This window comes from Carassius gibelio, chromosome B19 (genome assembly GCF_023724105.1).
Source record: "Carassius gibelio isolate Cgi1373 ecotype wild population from Czech Republic chromosome B19, carGib1.2-hapl.c, whole genome shotgun sequence".
Lineage (NCBI taxonomy): Eukaryota > Metazoa > Chordata > Actinopteri > Cypriniformes > Cyprinidae > Carassius > Carassius gibelio.
The window spans coordinates 1945370-1965762 of NC_068414.1; the positions used below are offsets into that span (position 1 = coordinate 1945370).

Below are 20393 nucleotides of genomic sequence, written 5' to 3' on the forward strand. Positions count from 1 at the left end.
ATCTGCTCCTCTAGCCCTATCGGCGACTCGTGCACTTCGAGCCTTCTTAGTGACGGCGCAAGTTGCTGACTGCTGACTGCGTTGGTGGTATAGTGGTGAGCATAGCTGCCTTCCAAGCAGTTGACCCGGATTCGATTCCCGGCCAACGCATGTCCTTTGGCTCGGGCTGACGTCGAAGCAGAACTCCCTCTGTGACCTGTGCCTCCACCCAAAACTTTTGGATGGAATAATTTCGGATGGACCCATCATTAGCTGAAGTCGCATAACACTTGGAACACTACCCGTAGCAGGGGTCATTGTTTGGACTCTTTTTTTTTTTTTTTTAAATTGCGCTTTAAACAGAAAGTATTGCGTCAATGCAACTGAACAACATTAATTAGGAACACAGTGCGTCAAAAAGCAAAATGACAGTTAAAGGCATTTCGTTATTGAACTCTTTGATGACATCATTCAGCTAAGTTCAGTTTAAATAGTATCTGTGCAATAATTTGCAATCAAGTCAACGATATCGCTGTACATGAAGTGTCCCCAGCTCCGCCTGCCAGAAGCGACAGAGGCAAGAAACCAAAACTCGATCGGTGAAAGGATGGAGAAAAAACCCGGTGAGAAACCAGGCTCAATCGGGGAGACAGTTCTCCCCTTGTCAGACGAAACAGGTAGATCAGCTCCAGGCTGCAGGAATGTCAGACTGTGCAGAAGAATCATCTGTTTCCTGTGGTCTTGTCCAGGTGGTCTTTACAGGGGATTTGTATCTGCGGCTCATCTAGTTGTCACGGTCTCCGCTGTGTTTCTGGGCCATAGAGGTCCTTTCTAGGTGTTGATCCACCATCTTCTCTGGATACGGACTGGATCCGGGTGACTGAAGCGGATACAGACTGGATCTGGTGGCTACGGTGACCTCGGAATAAGGGATTTCTTTAAAAGACTTTTTTTTTCATATAAGATTTTATCCAACTTTTCAGATAGAGGCATGAGAAAGAGATTGCCTTGATTGGGCTTTTGGTTATTGGTGGACCGAGAGGACTTTTTTGAGTTTTACTCCTCCCTTTTGGAGTAGGGGGGGGGGGGGGTGCTGACGAAACACATGTGGGCAGGCATTGTCACCCTTGATGACCCTTGGCGAGCGTAGTAGTTTAACAGAGGCAGCGCACAGGCCCGAGGGTTTGGAGACACAGCTCGAGTTTCTCTTCATTGTCGCATAAATCTTTCGCCTTTTACTAAAGATTTCCGTGGAGGGGAACTTTTGCGAGTGACCTGTATTTTTGGGTGCTCTGCTCACAGCAGAGCTACATCGAAATGTCAAGAGCAGAATCAGTTTGACCGTCCGGCAGCATGCTGCGAGAGGGCTTGCCACTGGTCATCGTCTGAATAGGCACTCTCTGCGTTTGACCACTTCGTGTTTATTTAGCTGGATGGGAAGGCAGCGCTTTCTTGTACGTGACGGGATGCAAATTCTTGAAGGCTCTCTTTAGTGACGGGTCCAAACAAAGATCTCATCTGCTCCTCTAGCCCTATCGGCGACTCGTGCACTTCGAGCCTTCTTAGTGACGGCGCAAGTTGCTGACTGCTGACTGCGTTGGTGGTATAGTGGTGAGCATAGCTGCCTTCCAAGCAGTTGGAGAGAGCAGTGCGCATGTCCTTTGGCTCGGGCTGACGTCGAAGCAGAACTCCCTCTGTGACCTGTGCCTCCACCCAAAACTTTTGGATGGAATAATTTCGGATGGACCCATCATTAGCTGAAGTCGCATAACACTTGCAACACTACCCGTAGCAGGGGTCATTGTTTGGACTCTTTTTTTTATTATTTTTTTTTTTAATTGCGCTTTAAACAAAAAGTATTGTGTCAATGCAACTGAACAACATTTATTAGGAACACAGTGCGTCAATAAAGCTACTGACTTCAGCCTGCGTTGTTGGTATAGTGGTGAGCATAGCTGCCTTCCAAGCAGTTGACCCGCGTTCGATTCCCGGCCAACGCATGTCCTTTGGCTCGGGCTGACGTCGAAGCAGAACTCCTTCTGTGACCTGCGAATCCAACCAAACATTTTGGATGGATCATTCGGAAGACGAAAAGAACCAGCTCTCCCCGTCGGGGAATCGAACCCCAGTCTTCCGCGTGACAGGCGGAGATACTGTCCACTATACTAACGAGGAGCCGTGCATGCTGCCGTTTCTCCCCCAACTGACGGCACTGCACTGACATAACTAAACAATGCATGGCTTCTTCTGACGCAGACCCAGCCCTAGCACCGTAAAATTTCTGATGGACCCATCATTAGCTGAAGTCGCATAACACTTGGAACACTACCCGTAGCAGGGGTCATTGTTTGGACTCTTTTTTTTTGTTTTTTTTTAAATTGCGCTTTAAACAGAAAGTATTGCGTCAATGCAACTGAACAACATTAATTAGGAACATAGTGCGTCAAAAAGCAAAATGACAGTTAAAGGCATTTCGTTATTGAACTCTTTGATGACATCATTCAGCTAAGTTCAGTTTAAATAGTATCTGTGCAATAATTTGCAATCAAGTCAACGATATCGCTGTACATGAAGTGTCCCCAGCTCCGCCTGCCAGAAGCGACAGAGGGAAGAAACCAAAACTCGATCGGTGAAAGGATGGAGAAAAAACCCGGTGAGAAACCAGGCTCAATCGGGGAGACAGTTCTCCCCTTGTCAGACGAAACAGGTAGATCAGCTCCAGGCTGCAGGAATGTCAGACTGTGCAGAAGAATCATCTGTTTCCTGTGGTCTTGTCCAGGTGGTCTTTACAGGGGATTTGTATCTGCGGCTCATCTAGTTGTCACGGTCTCCGCTGTGTTTCTGGGCCATAGAGGTCCTTTCTAGGTGTTGATCCACCATCTTCTCTGTATACGGACTGGATCCGGGTGACTGAAGCGGATACAGACTGGATCTGGTGGCTACGGTGACCTCGGAATAAGGGATTTCTTTAAAAGACTTTTTTTTTCATATAAGATTTTATCCAACTTTTCAGATAGAGGCATGAGAAAGAGATTGCCTTGATTGGGCTTTTGGTTATTATAGGCACTCTCTGCGTTTGACCACTTCGTGTTTATTTAGCCGGATGGGAAGGCAGCGCTTTCTTGTACGTGACGGGATGCAAATTCTTGAAGGCTCTCTTTAGTGACGGGTCCAAACAAAGATCTCATCTGCTCCTCTAGCCCTATCGGCGACTCGTGCACTTCGAGCCTTCTTAGTGACGGCGCAAGTTGCTGACTGCTGACTGCGTTGGTGGTATAGTGGTGAGCATAGCTGCCTTCCAAGCAGTTGACCCGGATTCGATTCCCGGCCAACGCATGTCCTTTGGCTCGGGCTGACGTCGAAGCAGAACTCCCTCTGTGATCTGTGCCTCCACCCAAAACTTTTGGATGGAATAATTTCGGATGGACCCATCATTAGCTGAAGTCGCATAACACTTGGAACACTACCCGTAGCAGGGGTCATTGTTTGGACTCTTTTTTTTTTTTTTTTAAATTGCGCTTTAAACAGAAAGTATTGCGTCAATGCAACTGAACAACATTAATTAGGAACACAGTGCGTCAAAAAGCAAAATGACAGTTAAAGGCATTTCGTTATTGAACTCTTTGATGACATCATTCAGCTAAGTTCAGTTTAAATAGTATCTGTGCAATAATTTGCAATCAAGTCAACGATATCGCTGTACATGAAGTGTCCCCAGCTCCGCCTGCCAGAAGCGACAGAGGCAAGAAACCAAAACTCGATCGGTGAAAGGATGGAGAAAAAACCCGGTGAGAAACCAGGCTCAATCGGGGAGACAGTTCTCCCCTTGTCAGACGAAACAGGTAGATCAGCTCCAGGCTGCAGGAATGTCAGACTGTGCAGAAGAATCATCTGTTTCCTGTGGTCTTGTCCAGGTGGTCTTTACAGGGGATTTGTATCTGCGGCTCATCTAGTTGTCACGGTCTCCGCTGTGTTTCTGGGCCATAGAGGTCCTTTCTAGGTGTTGATCCACCATCTTCTCTGGATACGGACTGGATCCGGGTGACTGAAGCGGATACAGACTGGATCTGGTGGCTACGGTGACCTCGGAATAAGGGATTTCTTTAAAAGACTTTTTTTTTCATATAAGATTTTATCCAACTTTTCAGATAGAGGCATGAGAAAGAGATTGCCTTGATTGGGCTTTTGGTTATTGGTGGACCGAGAGGACTTTTTTGAGTTTTACTCCTCCCTTTTGGAGTAGGGGGGGGGGGGGGTGCTGACGAAACACATGTGGGCAGGCATTGTCACCCTTGATGACCCTTGGCGAGCGTAGTAGTTTAACAGAGGCAGCGCACAGGCCCGAGGGTTTGGAGACACAGCTCGAGTTTCTCTTCATTGTCGCATAAATCTTTCGCCTTTTACTAAAGATTTCCGTGGAGGGGAACTTTTGCGAGTGACCTGTATTTTTGGGTGCTCTGCTCACAGCAGAGCTACATCGAAATGTCAAGAGCAGAATCAGTTTGACCGTCCGGCAGCATGCTGCGAGAGGGCTTGCCACTGGTCATCGTCTGAATAGGCACTCTCTGCGTTTGACCACTTCGTGTTTATTTAGCCGGATGGGAAGGCAGCGCTTTCTTGTACGTGACGGGATGCAAATTCTTGAAGGCTCTCTTAAGTGACGGGTCCAAACAAAGATCTCATCTGCTCCTCTAGCCCTATCGGCGACTCGTGCACTTCGAGCCTTCTTAGTGACGGCGCAAGTTGCTGACTGCTGACTGCGTTGGTGGTATAGTGGTGAGCATAGCTGCTTTCCAAGCAGTTGACCCGGATTCGATTCCCGGCCAACGCATGTCCTTTGGCTCGGGCTGACGTCGAAGCAGAACTCCCTCTGTGACCTGTGCCTCCACCCAAAACTTTTGGATGGAATAATTTCGGATGGACCCATCATTAGCTGAAGTCGCATAACACTTGCAACACTACCCGTAGCAGGGGTCATTGTTTGGACTCTTTTTTTTTTTTTTTTTTTTTTTTTTTTAATTGCGCTTTAAACAAAAAGTATTGTGTCAATGCAACTGAACAACATTTATTAGGAACACAGTGCGTCAAAAAGCAAAATGACAGTTAAAGGCATTTCGTTATTGAACTCTTTGATGACATCATTCAGCTAAGTTCAGTTTAAATAGTATCTGTGCAATAATTTGCAATCAAGTCAACGATATCGCTGTACATGAAGTGTCCCCAGCTCCGCCTGCCAGAAGCGACAGAGGCAAGAAACCAAAATTCGATCGGTGAAAGGATGGAGAAAAAACCCGGTGAGAAACCAGGCTCAATCGGGGAGACAGTTCTCCCCTTGTCAGACGAAACAGGTAGATCAGCTCCAGGCTGCAGGAATGTCAGACTGTGCAGAAGAATCATCTGTTTCCTGTGGTCTTGTCCAGGTGGTCTTTACAGGGGATTTGTATCTGCGGCTCATCTAGTTGTCACGGTCTCCGCTGTGTTTCTGGGCCATAGAGGTCCTTTCTAGGTGTTGATCCACCATCTTCTCTGGATACAGACTGGATCCGGGTGACTGAAGCGGATACAGACTGGATCTGGTGGCTACGGTGACCTCGGAATAAGGGATTTCTTTAAAAGACTTTTTTTTCATATAAGATTTTATCCAACTTTTCAGATAGAGGCATGAGAAAGAGATTGCCTTGATTGGGCTTTTGGTTATTATAGGCACTCTCTGCGTTTGACCACTTCGTGTTTATTTAGCCGGATGGGAAGGCAGCGCTTTCTTGTACGTGACGGGATGCAAATTCTTGAAGGCTCTCTTTAGTGACGGGTCCAAACAAAGATCTCATCTGCTCCTCTAGCCCTATCGGCGACTCGTGCACTTCGAGCCTTCTTAGTGACGGCGCAAGTTGCTGACTGCTGACTGCGTTGGTGGTATAGTGGTGAGCATAGCTGCCTTCCAAGCAGTTGACCCGGATTCGATTCCCGGCCAACGCATGTCCTTTGGCTCGGGCTGACGTCGAAGCAGAACTCCCTCTGTGACCTGTGCCTCCACCCAAAACTTTTGGATGGAATAATTTCGGATGGACCCATCATTAGCTGAAGTCGCATAACACTTGGAACACTACCCGTAGCAGGGGTCATTGTTTGGACTCTTTTTTTTTTTTTTTTAAATTGCGCTTTAAACAGAAAGTATTGCGTCAATGCAACTGAACAACATTAATTAGGAACACAGTGCGTCAAAAAGCAAAATGACAGTTAAAGGCATTTCGTTATTGAACTCTTTGATGACATCATTCAGCTAAGTTCAGTTTAAATAGTATCTGTGCAATAATTTGCAATCAAGTCAACGATATCGCTGTACATGAAGTGTCCCCAGCTCCGCCTGCCAGAAGCGACAGAGGCAAGAAACCAAAACTCGATCGGTGAAAGGATGGAGAAAAAACCCGGTGAGAAACCAGGCTCAATCGGGGAGACAGTTCTCCCCTTGTCAGACGAAACAGGTAGATCAGCTCCAGGCTGCAGGAATGTCAGACTGTGCAGAAGAATCATCTGTTTCCTGTGGTCTTGTCCAGGTGGTCTTTACAGGGGATTTGTATCTGCGGCTCATCTAGTTGTCACGGTCTCCGCTGTGTTTCTGGGCCATAGAGGTCCTTTCTAGGTGTTGATCCACCATCTTCTCTGGATACGGACTGGATCCGGGTGACTGAAGCGGATACAGACTGGATCTGGTGGCTACGGTGACCTCGGAATAAGGGATTTCTTTAAAAGACTTTTTTTTTCATATAAGATTTTATCCAACTTTTCAGATAGAGGCATGAGAAAGAGATTGCCTTGATTGGGCTTTTGGTTATTGGTGGACCGAGAGGACTTTTTTGAGTTTTACTCCTCCCTTTTGGAGTAGGGGGGGGGGGTGCTGACGAAACACATGTGGGCAGGCATTGTCACCCTTGATGACCCTTGGCGAGCGTAGTAGTTTAACAGAGGCAGCGCACAGGCCCGAGGGTTTGGAGACACAGCTCGAGTTTCTCTTCATTGTCGCATAAATCTTTCGCCTTTTACTAAAGATTTCCGTGGAGGGGAACTTTTGCGAGTGACCTGTATTTTTGGGTGCTCTGCTCACAGCAGAGCTACATCGAAATGTCAAGAGCAGAATCAGTTTCAGAGAGGGCTTGCCACTGGTCATCGTCTGAATAGGCACTCTCTGCGTTTGACCACTTCGTGTTTATTTAGCCGGATGGGAAGGCAGCGCTTTCTTGTACGTGACGGGATGCAAATTCTTGAAGGCTCTCTTTAGTGACGGGTCCAAACAAAGATCTCATCTGCTCCTCTAGCCCTATCGGCGACTCGTGCACTTCGAGCCTTCTTAGTGACGGCGCAAGTTGCTGACTGCTGACTGCGTTGGTGGTATAGTGGTGAGCATAGCTGCCTTCCAAGCAGTTGGAGAGAGCAGTGCGCATGTCCTTTGGCTCGGGCTGACGTCGAAGCAGAACTCCCTCTGTGACCTGTGCCTCCACCCAAAACTTTTGGATGGAATAATTTCGGATGGACCCATCATTAGCTGAAGTCGCATAACACTTGCAACACTACCCGTAGCAGGGGTCATTGTTTGGACTCTTTTTTTTATTTTTTATTTTTTTAATTGCGCTTTAAACAAAAAGTATTGTGTCAATGCAACTGAACAACATTTATTAGGAACACAGTGCGTCAATAAAGCTACTGACTTCCGCCTGCGTTGTTGGTATAGTGGTGAGCATAGCTGCCTTCCAAGCAGTTGACCCGCGTTCGATTCCCGGCCAACGCATGTCCTTTGGCTCGGGCTGACGTCGAAGCAGAACTCCTTCTGTGACCTGCGAATCCAACCAAACATTTTGGATGGATCATTCAGAAGACGAAAAGAACCAGCTCTCCCCGTCGGGGAATCGAACCCCAGTCTTCCGCGTGACAGGCGGAGATACTGTCCACTATACTAACGAGGAGCCGTGCATGCTGCCGTTTCTCCCCCAACTGACGGCACTGCACTGACATAACTAAACAATGCATGGCTTCTTCTGACGCAGACCCAGCCCTAGCACCGTAAAATTTCTGATGGACCCATCATTAGCTGAAGTCGCATAACACTTGGAACACTACCCGTAGCAGGGGTCATTGTTTGGACTCTTTTTTTTTGTTTTTTTTTTAAATTGCGCTTTAAACAGAAAGTATTGCGTCAATGCAACTGAACAACATTAATTAGGAACACAGTGCGTCAAAAAGCAAAATGACAGTTAAAGGCATTTCGTTATTGAACTCTTTGATGACATCATTCAGCTAAGTTCAGTTTAAATAGTATCTGTGCAATAATTTGCAATCAAGTCAACGATATCGCTGTACATGAAGTGTCCCCAGCTCCGCCTGCCAGAAGCGACAGAGGGAAGAAACCAAAACTCGATCGGTGAAAGGATGGAGAAAAAACCCGGTGAGAAACCAGGCTCAGTCGGGGAGACAGTTCTCCCCTTGTCAGACGAAACCAGTAGATCAGCTCCAGGCTGCAGGAATGTCAGACTGTGCAGAAGAATCATCTGTTTCCTGTGGTCTTGTCCAGGTGGTCTTTACAAGGGATTTGTATCTGCGGCTCATCTAGTTGTCACGGTCTCCACTGTGTTTCTGGGCCATAGAGGTCCTTTCTAGGTGTTGATCCACCATCTTCTCTGGATACGGACTGGATCCGGGTGACTGAAGCGGATACAGACTGGATCTGGTGGCTACGGTGACCTCGGAATAAGGGATTTCTTTAAAAGACTTTTTTTTTCATATAAGATTTTATCCAACTTTTCAGATAGAGGCATGAGAAAGAGATTGCCTTGATTGGGCTTTTGGTTATTATAGGCACTCTCTGCGTTTGACCACTTTGTGTTTATTTAGCCGGATGGGAAGGCAGCGCTTTCTTGTACGTGACGGGATGCAAATTCTTGAAGGCTCTCTTTAGTGACGGGTCCAAACAGAGATCTCATCTGCTCCTCTAGCCCTATCGGCGACTCGTGCACTTCGAGCCTTCTTAGTGACGGCGCAAGTTGCTGACTGCTGACTGCGTTGGTGGTATAGTGGTGAGCATAGCTGCCTTCCAAGCAGTTGACACGGATTCGATTCCCGGCCAACGCATATCCTTTGGCTCGGGCTGACGTCGAAGCAGAACTCCCTCTGTGACCTGTGCCTCCACCCAAAACTTTTGGATGGAATAATTTCGGATGGACCCATCATTAGCTGAAGTCGCATAACACTTGCAACACTACCGGTAGCAGGGGTCATTGTTTGGACTCTTTTTTTTTTTTTTTATTTTTTTTATTGCGCTTTAAACAAAAAGTATTGTGTCAATGCAACTGAACAACATTTATTAGGAACACAGTGCGTCAATAAAGCTACTGTCTTCCGCCTGCGTTGGTGGTATAGTGGTGAGCATAGCTGCCTTCCAAGCAGTTGACCCGGGTTCGATTCCCGGCCAACGCATGTCCTTTGGCTCGGGCTGACGTCGAAGCAGAACTCCTTCTGTGACCTGCGACTCCAACCAAACATTTTGGATGGATCATTCGGAAGACGAAAAGAACCAGCTCTCCCCGTCGGGGAATCGAACCCCGGTCTTCCGCGTGACAGGCGGAGATACTGTCCACTATACTAACGAGGAGCGGTGCATGCTGCCGTTTCTCCCCCAACTGACGGCACTGCACTGACATAACTAAACAATGCATGGCTTCTTCTGACGCAGACCCAGCCCTAGCACCGTAAAATTTCTGATGGACCCATCATTAGCTGAAGTCGCATAACACTTGGAACACTACCCGTAGCAGGGGTCATTGTTTGGACTCTTTTTATTTTTTTGTTTTTTTTTTAAATTGCGCTTTAAACAGAAAGTATTGCGTCAATGCAACTGAACAACATTAATTAGGAACACAGTGCGTCAAAAAGCAAAATGACAGTTAAAGGCATTTCGTTATTGAACTCTTTGATGACATCATTCAGCTAAGTTCAGTTTAAATAGTATCTGTGCAATAATTTGCAATCAAGTCAACGATATCGCTGTACATGAAGTGTCCCCAGCTCCGCCTGCCAGAAGCGACAGAGGGAAGAAACCAAAACTCGATCGGTGAAAGGATGGAGAAAAAACCCGGTGAGAAACCAGGCTCAATCGGGGAGACAGTTCTCCCCTTGTCAGACGAAACAGGTAGATCAGCTCCAGGCTGCAGGAATGTCAGACTGTGCAGAAGAATCATCTGTTTCCTGTGGTCTTGTCCAGGTGGTCTTTACAGGGGATTTGTATCTGCGGCTCATCTAGTTGTCACGGTCTCCGCTGTGTTTCTGGGCCATAGAGGTCCTTTCTAGGTGTTGATCCACCATCTTCTCTGTATACGGACTGGATCCGGGTGACTGAAGCGGATACAGACTGGATCTGGTGGCTACGGTGACCTCGGAATAAGGGATTTCTTTAAAAGACTTTTTTTTTCATATAAGATTTTATCCAACTTTTCAGATAGAGGCATGAGAAAGAGATTGCCTTGATTGGGCTTTTGGTTATTATAGGCACTCTCTGCGTTTGACCACTTCGTGTTTATTTAGCCGGATGGGAAGGCAGCGCTTTCTTGTACGTGACGGGATGCAAATTCTTGAAGGCTCTCTTTAGTGACGGGTCCAAACAAAGATCTCATCTGCTCATCTAGCCCTATCGGCGACTCGTGCACTTCGAGCCTTCTTAGTGACGGCGCAAGTTGCTGACTGCTGACTGCGTTGGTGGTATAGTGGTGAGCATAGCTGCCTTCCAAGCAGTTGACACGGATTCGATTCCCGGCCAACGCATATCCTTTGGCTCGGGCTGACGTCGAAGCAGAACTCCCTCTGTGACCTGTGCCTCCACCCAAAACTTTTGGATGGAATAATTTCGGATGGACCCATCATTAGCTGAAGTCGCATAACACTTGCAACACTACCGGTAGCAGGGGTCATTGTTTGGACTCTTTTTTTTTTTTTTTTTTTTTTTTATTGCGCTTTAAACAAAAAGTATTGTGTCAATGCAACTGAACAACATTTATTAGGAACACAGTGCGTCAATAAAGCTACTGTCTTCCGCCTGCGTTGGTGGTATAGTGGTGAGCATAGCTGCCTTCCAAGCAGTTGACCCGGGTTCGATTCCCGGCCAACGCATGTCCTTTGGCTCGGGCTGACGTCGAAGCAGAACTCCTTCTGTGACCTGCGACTCCAACCAAACATTTTGGATGGATCATTCGGAAGACGAAAAGAACCAGTTCTCCCCGTCGGGGAATCGAACCCCGGTCTTCCGCGTGACAGGCGGAGATACTGTCCACTATACTAACGAGGAGCCGTGCATGCTGCCGTTTCTCCCCCAACTGACGGCACTGCACTGACATAACTAAACAATGCATGGCTTCTTCTGACGCAGACCCAGCCCTAGCACCGTAAAATTTCTGATGGACCCATCATTAGCTGAAGTCGCATAACACTTGGAACACTACCCGTAGCAGGGGTCATTGTTTGGACTCTTTTTTTTTTTTTTTTTTTTTTTTTAAATTGCGCTTTAAACAGAAAGTATTGCGTCAATGCAACTGAACAACATTAATTAGGAACACAGTGCGTCAAAAAGCAAAATGACAGTTAAAGGCATTTCGTTATTGAACTCTTTGATGACATCATTCAGCTAAGTTCAGTTTAAATAGTATCTGTGCAATAATTTGCAATCAAGTCAACGATATCGCTGTACATGAAGTGTCCCCAGCTCCGCCTGCCAGAAGCGACAGAGGGAAGAAACCAAAACTCGATCGGTGAAAGGATGGAGAAAAAACCCGGTGAGAAACCAGGCTCAATCGGGGAGACAGTTCTCCCCTTGTCAGACGAAACAGGTAGATCAGCTCCAGGCTGCAGGAATGTCAGACTGTGCAGAAGAATCATCTGTTTCCTGTGGTCTTGTCCAGGTGGTCTTTACAGGGGATTTGTATCTGCGGCTCATCTAGTTGTCACGGTCTCCGCTGTGTTTCTGGGCCATAGAGGTCCTTTCTAGGTGTTGATCCACCATCTTCTCTGTATACGGACTGGATCCGGGTGACTGAAGCGGATACAGACTGGATCTGGTGGCTACGGTGACCTCGGAATAAGGGATTTCTTTAAAAGACTTTTTTTTTTCATATAAGATTTTATCCAACTTTTCAGATAGAGGCATGAGAAAGAGATTGCCTTGATTGGGCTTTTGGTTATTATAGGCACTCTCTGCGTTTGACCACTTCGTGTTTATTTAGCCGGATGGGAAGGCAGCGCTTTCTTGTACGTGACGGGATGCAAATTCTTGAAGGCTCTCTTTAGTGACGGGTCCAAACAAAGATCTCATCTGCTCCTCTAGCCCTATCGGCGACTCGTGCACTTCGAGCCTTCTTAGTGACGGCACAAGTTGCTGACTGCTGACTGCGTTGGTGGTATAGTGGTGAGCATAGCTGCCTTCCAAGCAGTTGGAGAAAGCAGTGCGCATGTCCTTTGGCTCGGGCTGACGTCGAAGCAAAACTCCCTCTGTGACCTGTGCCTCCACCCAAAACTTTTGGATGGAATAATTTCGGATGGACCCATCATTAGCTGAAGTCGCATAACACTTGGAACACTACCCGTAGCAGGGGTCATTGTTTGGACTCTTTTTTTTTTTTTTTTTTTTTTTAAATTGCGCTTTAAACAGAAAGTATTGCGTCAATGCAACTGAACAACATTAATTAGGAACACAGTGCGTCAAAAAGCAAAATGACAGTTAAAGGCATTTCGTTATTGAACTCTTTGATGACATCATTCAGCTAAGTTCAGTTTAAATAGTATCTGTGCAATAATTTGCAATCAAGTCAACGATATCGCTGTACATGAAGTGTCCCCAGCTCCGCCTGCCAGAAGCGACAGAGGGAAGAAACCAAAACTCGATCGGTGAAAGGATGGAGAAAAAACCCGGTGAGAAACCAGGCTCAATCGGGGAGACAGTTCTCCCCTTCTCAGACGAAACAGGTAGATCAGCTCCAGGCTGCCGGAATGTCAGACTGTGCAGAAGAATCATCTGTTTCCTGTGGTCTTGTCCAGGTGGTCTTTACAGGGGATTTGTATCTGCGGCTCATCTAGTTGTCACGGTCTCCGCTGTGTTTCTGGGCCATAGAGGTCCTTTCTAGGTGTTGATCCACCATCTTCTCTGTATACGGACTGGATCCGGGTGACTGAAGCGGATACAGACTGGATCTGGTGGCTACGGTGACCTCGGAATAAGGGATTTCTTTAAAAGACTTTTTTTTTCAAATAAGATTTTATCCAACTTTTCAGATAGAGGCATGAGAAAGAGATTGCCTTGATTGGGCTTTTGGTTATTATAGGCACTCTCTGCGTTTGACCACTTCGTGTTTATTTAGCCGGATGGGAAGGCAGCGCTTTCTTGTACGTGACGGGATGCAAATTCTTGAAGGCTCTCTTTAGTGACGGGTCCAAACAAAGATCTCATCTGCTCCTCTAGCCCTATCGGCGACTCGTGCACTTCGAGCCTTCTTAGTGACGGCGCAAGTTGCTGACTGCTGACTGCGTTGGTGGTATAGTGGTGAGCATAGCTGCCTTCCAAGCAGTTGACACGGATTCGATTCCCGGCCAACGCATATCCTTTGGCTCGGGCTGACGTCGAAGCAGAACTCCCTCTGTGACCTGTGCCTCCACCCAAAACTTTTGGATGGAATAATTTCGGATGGACCCATCATTAGCTGAAGTCGCATAACACTTGCAACACTACCGGTAGCAGGGGTCATTGTTTGGACTCTTTTTTTTTTTTTTTATTTTTTTTATTGCGCTTTAAACAAAAAGTATTGTGTCAATGCAACTGAACAACATTTATTAGGAACACAGTGCGTCAATAAAGCTACTGTCTTCCGCCTGCGTTGGTGGTATAGTGGTGAGCATAGCTGCCTTCCAAGCAGTTGACCCGGGTTCGATTCCCGGCCAACGCATGTCCTTTGGCTCGGGCTGACGTCGAAGCAGAACTCCTTCTGTGACCTGCGACTCCAACCAAACATTTTGGATGGATCATTCGGAAGACGAAAAGAACCAGCTCTCCCCGTCGGGGAATCGAACCCCGGTCTTCCGCGTGACAGGCGGAGATACTGTCCACTATACTAACGAGGAGCCGTGCATGCTGCCGTTTCTCCCCCAACTGACGGCACTGCACTGACATAACTAAACAATGCATGGCTTCTTCTGACGCAGACCCAGCCCTAGCACCGTAAAATTTCTGATGGACCCATCATTAGCTGAAGTCGCATAACACTTGGAACACTACCCGTAGCAGGGGTCATTGTTTGGACTCTTTTTTTTTTTTTTTTTTTTTTTTAAATTGCGCTTTAAACAGAAAGTATTGCGTCAATGCAACTGAACAACATTAATTAGGAACACAGTGCGTCAAAAAGCAAAATGACAGTTAAAGGCATTTCGTTATTGAACTCTTTGATGACATCATTCAGCTAAGTTCAGTTTAAATAGTATCTGTGCAATAATTTGCAATCAAGTCAACGATATCGCTGTACATGAAGTGTCCCCAGCTCCGCCTGCCAGAAGCGACAGAGGGAAGAAACCAAAACTCGATCGGTGAAAGGATGGAGAAAAAACCCGGTGAGAAACCAGGCTCAATCGGGGAGACAGTTCTCCCCTTCTCAGACGAAACAGGTAGATCAGCTCCAGGCTGCAGGAATGTCAGACTGTGCAGAAGAATCATCTGTTTCCTGTGGTCTTGTCCAGGTGGTCTTTACAGGGGATTTGTATCTGCGGCTCATCTAGTTGTCACGGTCTCCGCTGTGTTTCTGGGCCATAGAGGTCCTTTCTAGGTGTTGATCCACCATCTTCTCTGTATACGGACTGGATCCGGGTGACTGAAGCGGATACAGACTGGATCTGGTGGCTACGGTGACCTCGGAATAAGGGATTTCTTTAAAAGACTTTTTTTTTCAAATAAGATTTTATCCAACTTTTCAGATAGAGGCATGAGAAAGAGATTGCCTTGATTGGGCTTTTGGTTATTATAGGCACTCTCTGCGTTTGACCACTTCGTGTTTATTTAGCCGGATGGGAAGGCAGCGCTTTCTTGTACGTGACGGGATGCAAATTCTTGAAGGCTCTCTTTAGTGACGGGTCCAAACAAAGATCTCATCTGCTCCTCTAGCCCTATCGGCGACTCGTGCACTTCGAGCCTTCTTAGTGACGGCGCAAGTTGCTGACTGCTGACTGCTGACTGCGTTGGTGGTATAGTGGTGAGCATAGCTGCCTTCCAAGCAGTTGGAGAAAGCAGTGCGCATGTCCTTTGGCTCGGGCTGACGTCGAAGCAGAACTCCCTCTGTGACCTGTGCCTCCACCCAAAACTTTTGGATGGAATAATTTCGGATGGACCCATCATTAGCTGAAGTCGCATAACACTTGCAACACTACCCGTAGCAGGGGTCATTGTTTGGACTCTTTTTTTTTTTTTTTTTTTTTTTAATTGCGCTTTAAACAAAAAGTATTGTGTCAATGCAACTGAACAACATTTATTAGGAACACAGTGCGTCAAAAAGCAAAATGACAGTTAAAGGCATTTCGTTATTGAACTCTTTGATGACATCATTCAGCTAAGTTCAGTTTAAATAGTATCTGTGCAATAATTTGCAATCAAGTCAACGATATCGCTGTACATGAAGTGTCCCCAGCTCCGCCTGCCAGAAGCGACAGAGGGAAGAAACCAAAACTCGATCGGTGAAAGGATGGAGAAAAAACCCGGTGAGAAACCAGGCTCAATCGGGGAGACAGTTCTCCCCTTGTCAGACGAAACAGGTAGATCAGCTCCAGGCTGCAGGAATGTCAGACTGTGCAGAAGAATCATCTGTTTCCTGTGGTCTTGTCCAGGTGGTCTTTACAGGGGATTTGTATCTGCGGCTCATCTAGTTGTCACGGTCTCCGCTGTGTTTCTGGGCCATAGAGGTCCTTTCTAGGTGTTGATCCACCATCTTCTCTGGATACAGACTGGATCCGGGTGACTGAAGCGGATACAGACTGGATCTGGTGGCTACGGTGACCTCGGAATAAGGGATTTCTTTAAAAGACTTTTTTTTCATATAAGATTTTATCCAACTTTTCAGATAGAGGCATGAGAAAGAGATTGCCTTGATTGGGCTTTTGGTTATTATAGGCACTCTCTGCGTTTGACCACTTCGTGTTTATTTAGCCGGATGGGAAGGCAGCGCTTTCTTGTACGTGACGGGATGCAAATTCTTGAAGGCTCTCTTTAGTGACGGGTCCAAACAAAGATCTCATCTGCTCCTCTAGCCCTATCGGCGACTCGTGCACTTCGAGCCTTCTTAGTGACGGCGCAAGTTGCTGACTGCTGACTGCGTTGGTGGTATAGTGGTGAGCATAGCTGCCTTCCAAGCAGTTGACCCGGATTCGATTCCCGGCCAACGCATGTCCTTTGGCTCGGGCTGACGTCGAAGCAGAACTCCCTCTGTGACCTGTGCCTCCACCCAAAACTTTTGGATGGAATAATTTCGGATGGACCCATCATTAGCTGAAGTCGCATAACACTTGGAACACTACCCGTAGCAGGGGTCATTGTTTGGACTCTTTTTTTTTTTTTTTTTAAATTGCGCTTTAAACAGAAAGTATTGCGTCAATGCAACTGAACAACATTAATTAGGAACACAGTGCGTCAAAAAGCAAAATGACAGTTAAAGGCATTTCGTTATTGAACTCTTTGATGACATCATTCAGCTAAGTTCAGTTTAAATAGTATCTGTGCAATAATTTGCAATCAAGTCAACGATATCGCTGTACATGAAGTGTCCCCAGCTCCGCCTGCCAGAAGCGACAGAGGCAAGAAACCAAAACTCGATCGGTGAAAGGATGGAGAAAAAACCCGGTGAGAAACCAGGCTCAATCGGGGAGACAGTTCTCCCCTTGTCAGACGAAACAGGTAGATCAGCTCCAGGCTGCAGGAATGTCAGACTGTGCAGAAGAATCATCTGTTTCCTGTGGTCTTGTCCAGGTGGTCTTTACAGGGGATTTGTATCTGCGGCTCATCTAGTTGTCACGGTCTCCGCTGTGTTTCTGGGCCATAGAGGTCCTTTCTAGGTGTTGATCCACCATCTTCTCTGGATACGGACTGGATCCGGGTGACTGAAGCGGATACAGACTGGATCTGGTGGCTACGGTGACCTCGGAATAAGGGATTTCTTTAAAAGACTTTTTTTTTCATATAAGATTTTATCCAACTTTTCAGATAGAGGCATGAGAAAGAGATTGCCTTGATTGGGCTTTTGGTTATTGGTGGACCGAGAGGACTTTTTTGAGTTTTACTCCTCCCTTTTGGAGTAGGGGGGGGGGGGTGCTGACGAAACACATGTGGGCAGGCATTGTCACCCTTGATGACCCTTGGCGAGCGTAGTAGTTTAACAGAGGCAGCGCACAGGCCCGAGGGTTTGGAGACACAGCTCGAGTTTCTCTTCATTGTCGCATAAATCTTTCGCCTTTTACTAAAGATTTCCGTGGAGGAGAACTTTTGCGAGTGACCTGTATTTTTGGGTGCTCTGCTCACAGCAGAGCTACATCGAAATGTCAAGAGCAGAATCAGTTTGACCGTCCGGCAGCATGCTGCGAGAGGGCTTGCCACTGGTCATCGTCTGAATAGGCACTCTCTGCGTTTGACCACTTCGTGTTTATTTAGCCGGATGGGAAGGCAGCGCTTTCTTGTACGTGACGGGATGCAAATTCTTGAAGGCTCTCTTTAGTGACGGGTCCAAACAAAGATCTCATCTGCTCCTCTAGCCCTATCGGCGACTCGTGCACTTCGAGCCTTCTTAGTGACGGCGCAAGTTGCTGACTGCTGACTGCGTTGGTGGTATAGTGGTGAGCATAGCTGCCTTCCAAGCAGTTGGAGAGAGCAGTGCGCATGTCCTTTGGCTCGGGCTGACGTCGAAGCAGAACTCCCTCTGTGACCTGTGCCTCCACCCAAAACTTTTGGATGGAATAATTTCGGATGGACCCATCATTAGCTGAAGTCGCATAACACTTGCAACACTACCCGTAGCAGGGGTCATTGTTTGGACTCTTTTTTTTATTTTTTATTTTTTTAATTGCGCTTTAAACAAAAAGTATTGTGTCAATGCAACTGAACAACATTTATTAGGAACACAGTGCGTCAATAAAGCTACTGACTTCCGCCTGCGTTGTTGGTATAGTGGTGAGCATAGCTGCCTTCCAAGCAGTTGACCCGCGTTCGATTCCCGGCCAACGCATGTCCTTTGGCTCGGGCTGACGTCGAAGCAGAACTCCTTCTGTGACCTGCGAATCCAACCAAACATTTTGGATGGATCATTCAGAAGACGAAAAGAACCAGCTCTCCCCGTCGGGGAATCGAACCCCAGTCTTCCGCGTGACAGGCGGAGATACTGTCCACTATACTAACGAGGAGCCGTGCATGCTGCCGTTTCTCCCCCAACTGACGGCACTGCACTGACATAACTAAACAATGCATGGCTTCTTCTGACGCAGACCCAGCCCTAGCACCGTAAAATTTCTGATGGACCCATCATTAGCTGAAGTCGCATAACACTTGGAACACTACCCGTAGCAGGGGTCATTGTTTGGACTCTTTTTTTTTGTTTTTTTTTAAATTGCGCTTTAAACAGAAAGTATTGCGTCAATGCAACTGAACAACATTAATTAGGAACACAGTGCGTCAAAAAGCAAAATGACAGTTAAAGGCATTTCGTTATTGAACTCTTTGATGACATCATTCAGCTAAGTTCAGTTTAAATAGTATCTGTGCAATAATTTGCAATCAAGTCAACGATATCGCTGTACATGAAGTGTCCCCAGCTCCGCCTGCCAGAAGCGACAGAGGGAAGAAACCAAAACTCGATCGGTGAAAGGATGGAGAAAAAACCCGGTGAGAAACCAGGCTCAGTCGGGGAGACAGTTCTCCCCTTGTCAGACGAAACCAGTAGATCAGCTCCAGGCTGCAGGAATGTCAGACTGTGCAGAAGAATCATCTGTTTCCTGTGGTCTTGTCCAGGTGGTCTTTACAAGGGATTTGTATCTGCGGCTCATCTAGTTGTCACGGTCTCCACTGTGTTTCTGGGCCATAGAGGTCCTTTCTAGGTGTTGATCCACCATCTTCTCTGGATACGGACTGGATCCGGGTGACTGAAGCGGATACAGACTGGATCTGGTGGCTACGGTGACCTCGGAATAAGGGATTTCTTTAAAAGACTTTTTTTTTCATATAAGATTTTATCCAACTTTTCAGATAGAGGCATGAGAAAGAGATTGCCTTGATTGGGCTTTTGGTTATTATAGGCACTCTCTGCGTTTGACCACTTTGTGTTTATTTAGCCGGATGGGAAGGCAGCGCTTTCTTGTACGTGACGGGATGCAAATTCTTGAAGGCTCTCTTTAGTGACGGGTCCAAACAGAGATCTCATCTGCTCCTCTAGCCCTATCGGCGACTCGTGCACTTCGAGCCTTCTTAGTGACGGCGCAAGTTGCTGACTGCTGACTGCGTTGGTGGTATAGTGGTGAGCATAGCTGCCTTCCAAGCAGTTGACACGGATTCGATTCCCGGCCAACGCATATCCTTTGGCTCGGGCTGACGTCGAAGCAGAACTCCCTCTGTGACCTGTGCCTCCACCCAAAACTTTTGGATGGAATAATTTCGGATGGACCCATCATTAGCTGAAGTCGCATAACACTTGCAACACTACCGGTAGCAGGGGTCATTGTTTGGACTCTTTTTTTTTTTTTTTTTATTGCGCTTTAAACAAAAAGTATTGTGTCAATGCAACTGAACAACATTTATTAGGAACACAGTGCGTCAATAAAGCTACTGTCTTCCGCCTGCGTTGGTGGTATAGTGGTGAGCATAGCTGCCTTCCAAGCAGTTGACCCGGGTTCGATTCCCGGCCAACGCATGTCCTTTGGCTCGGGCTGACGTCGAAGCAGAACTCCTTCTGTGACCTGCGACTCCAACCAAACATTTTGGATGGATCATTCGGAAGACGAAAAGAACCAGCTCTCCCCGTCGGGGAATCGAACCCCGGTCTTCCGCGTGACAGGCGGAGATACTGTCCACTATACTAACGAGGAGCCGTGCATGCTGCCGTTTCTCCCCCAACTGACGGCACTGCACTGACATAACTAAACAATGCATGGCTTCTTCTGACGCAGACCCAGCCCTAGCACCGTAAAATTTCTGATGGACCCATCATTAGCTGAAGTCGCATAACACTTGGAACACTACCCGTAGCAGGGGTCATTGTTTGGACTCTTTTTTTTGTTTTGTTTTTTTTTTAAATTGCGCTTTAAACAGAAAGTATTGCGTCAATGCAACTGAACAACATTAATTAGGAACACAGTGCGTCAAAAAGCAAAATGAC

General features: G+C 46.9%; 8 non-coding genes across 8 annotated transcripts; 4 read left to right on the forward strand and 4 right to left on the reverse strand.

The window, feature by feature from the left end:
- Window positions 1-1173: 1173 nt before the first annotated feature.
- LOC127980525 (U5 spliceosomal RNA) lies at window positions 1174-1288 on the forward strand. Its single transcript, XR_008159545.1, has one exon. It is a non-coding gene; the product is annotated as a U5 spliceosomal RNA (small nuclear RNA).
- Window positions 1289-4338: 3050 nt separating this feature from the next.
- LOC127980527 (U5 spliceosomal RNA) lies at window positions 4339-4453 on the forward strand. Its single transcript, XR_008159547.1, has one exon. It is a non-coding gene; the product is annotated as a U5 spliceosomal RNA (small nuclear RNA).
- A 2522-nt stretch (window positions 4454-6975) lies between these two features.
- Window positions 6976-7090, forward strand: LOC127980528 (U5 spliceosomal RNA). Its single transcript, XR_008159548.1, has one exon. It is a non-coding gene; the product is annotated as a U5 spliceosomal RNA (small nuclear RNA).
- A 2457-nt stretch (window positions 7091-9547) lies between these two features.
- On the reverse strand, window positions 9548-9619 carry trnad-guc (transfer RNA aspartic acid (anticodon GUC)). The gene has a single exon. It is a non-coding gene; the product is annotated as a tRNA-Asp (tRNA).
- Window positions 9620-11233: 1614 nt separating this feature from the next.
- On the reverse strand, window positions 11234-11305 carry trnad-guc (transfer RNA aspartic acid (anticodon GUC)). The gene has a single exon. It is a non-coding gene; the product is annotated as a tRNA-Asp (tRNA).
- A 2747-nt stretch (window positions 11306-14052) lies between these two features.
- trnad-guc (transfer RNA aspartic acid (anticodon GUC)) lies at window positions 14053-14124 on the reverse strand. The gene has a single exon. It is a non-coding gene; the product is annotated as a tRNA-Asp (tRNA).
- Window positions 14125-17448: 3324 nt separating this feature from the next.
- On the forward strand, window positions 17449-17563 carry LOC127980995 (U5 spliceosomal RNA). Its single transcript, XR_008159990.1, has one exon. It is a non-coding gene; the product is annotated as a U5 spliceosomal RNA (small nuclear RNA).
- A 2468-nt stretch (window positions 17564-20031) lies between these two features.
- trnad-guc (transfer RNA aspartic acid (anticodon GUC)) lies at window positions 20032-20103 on the reverse strand. The gene has a single exon. It is a non-coding gene; the product is annotated as a tRNA-Asp (tRNA).
- Window positions 20104-20393: the final 290 nt, after the last annotated feature.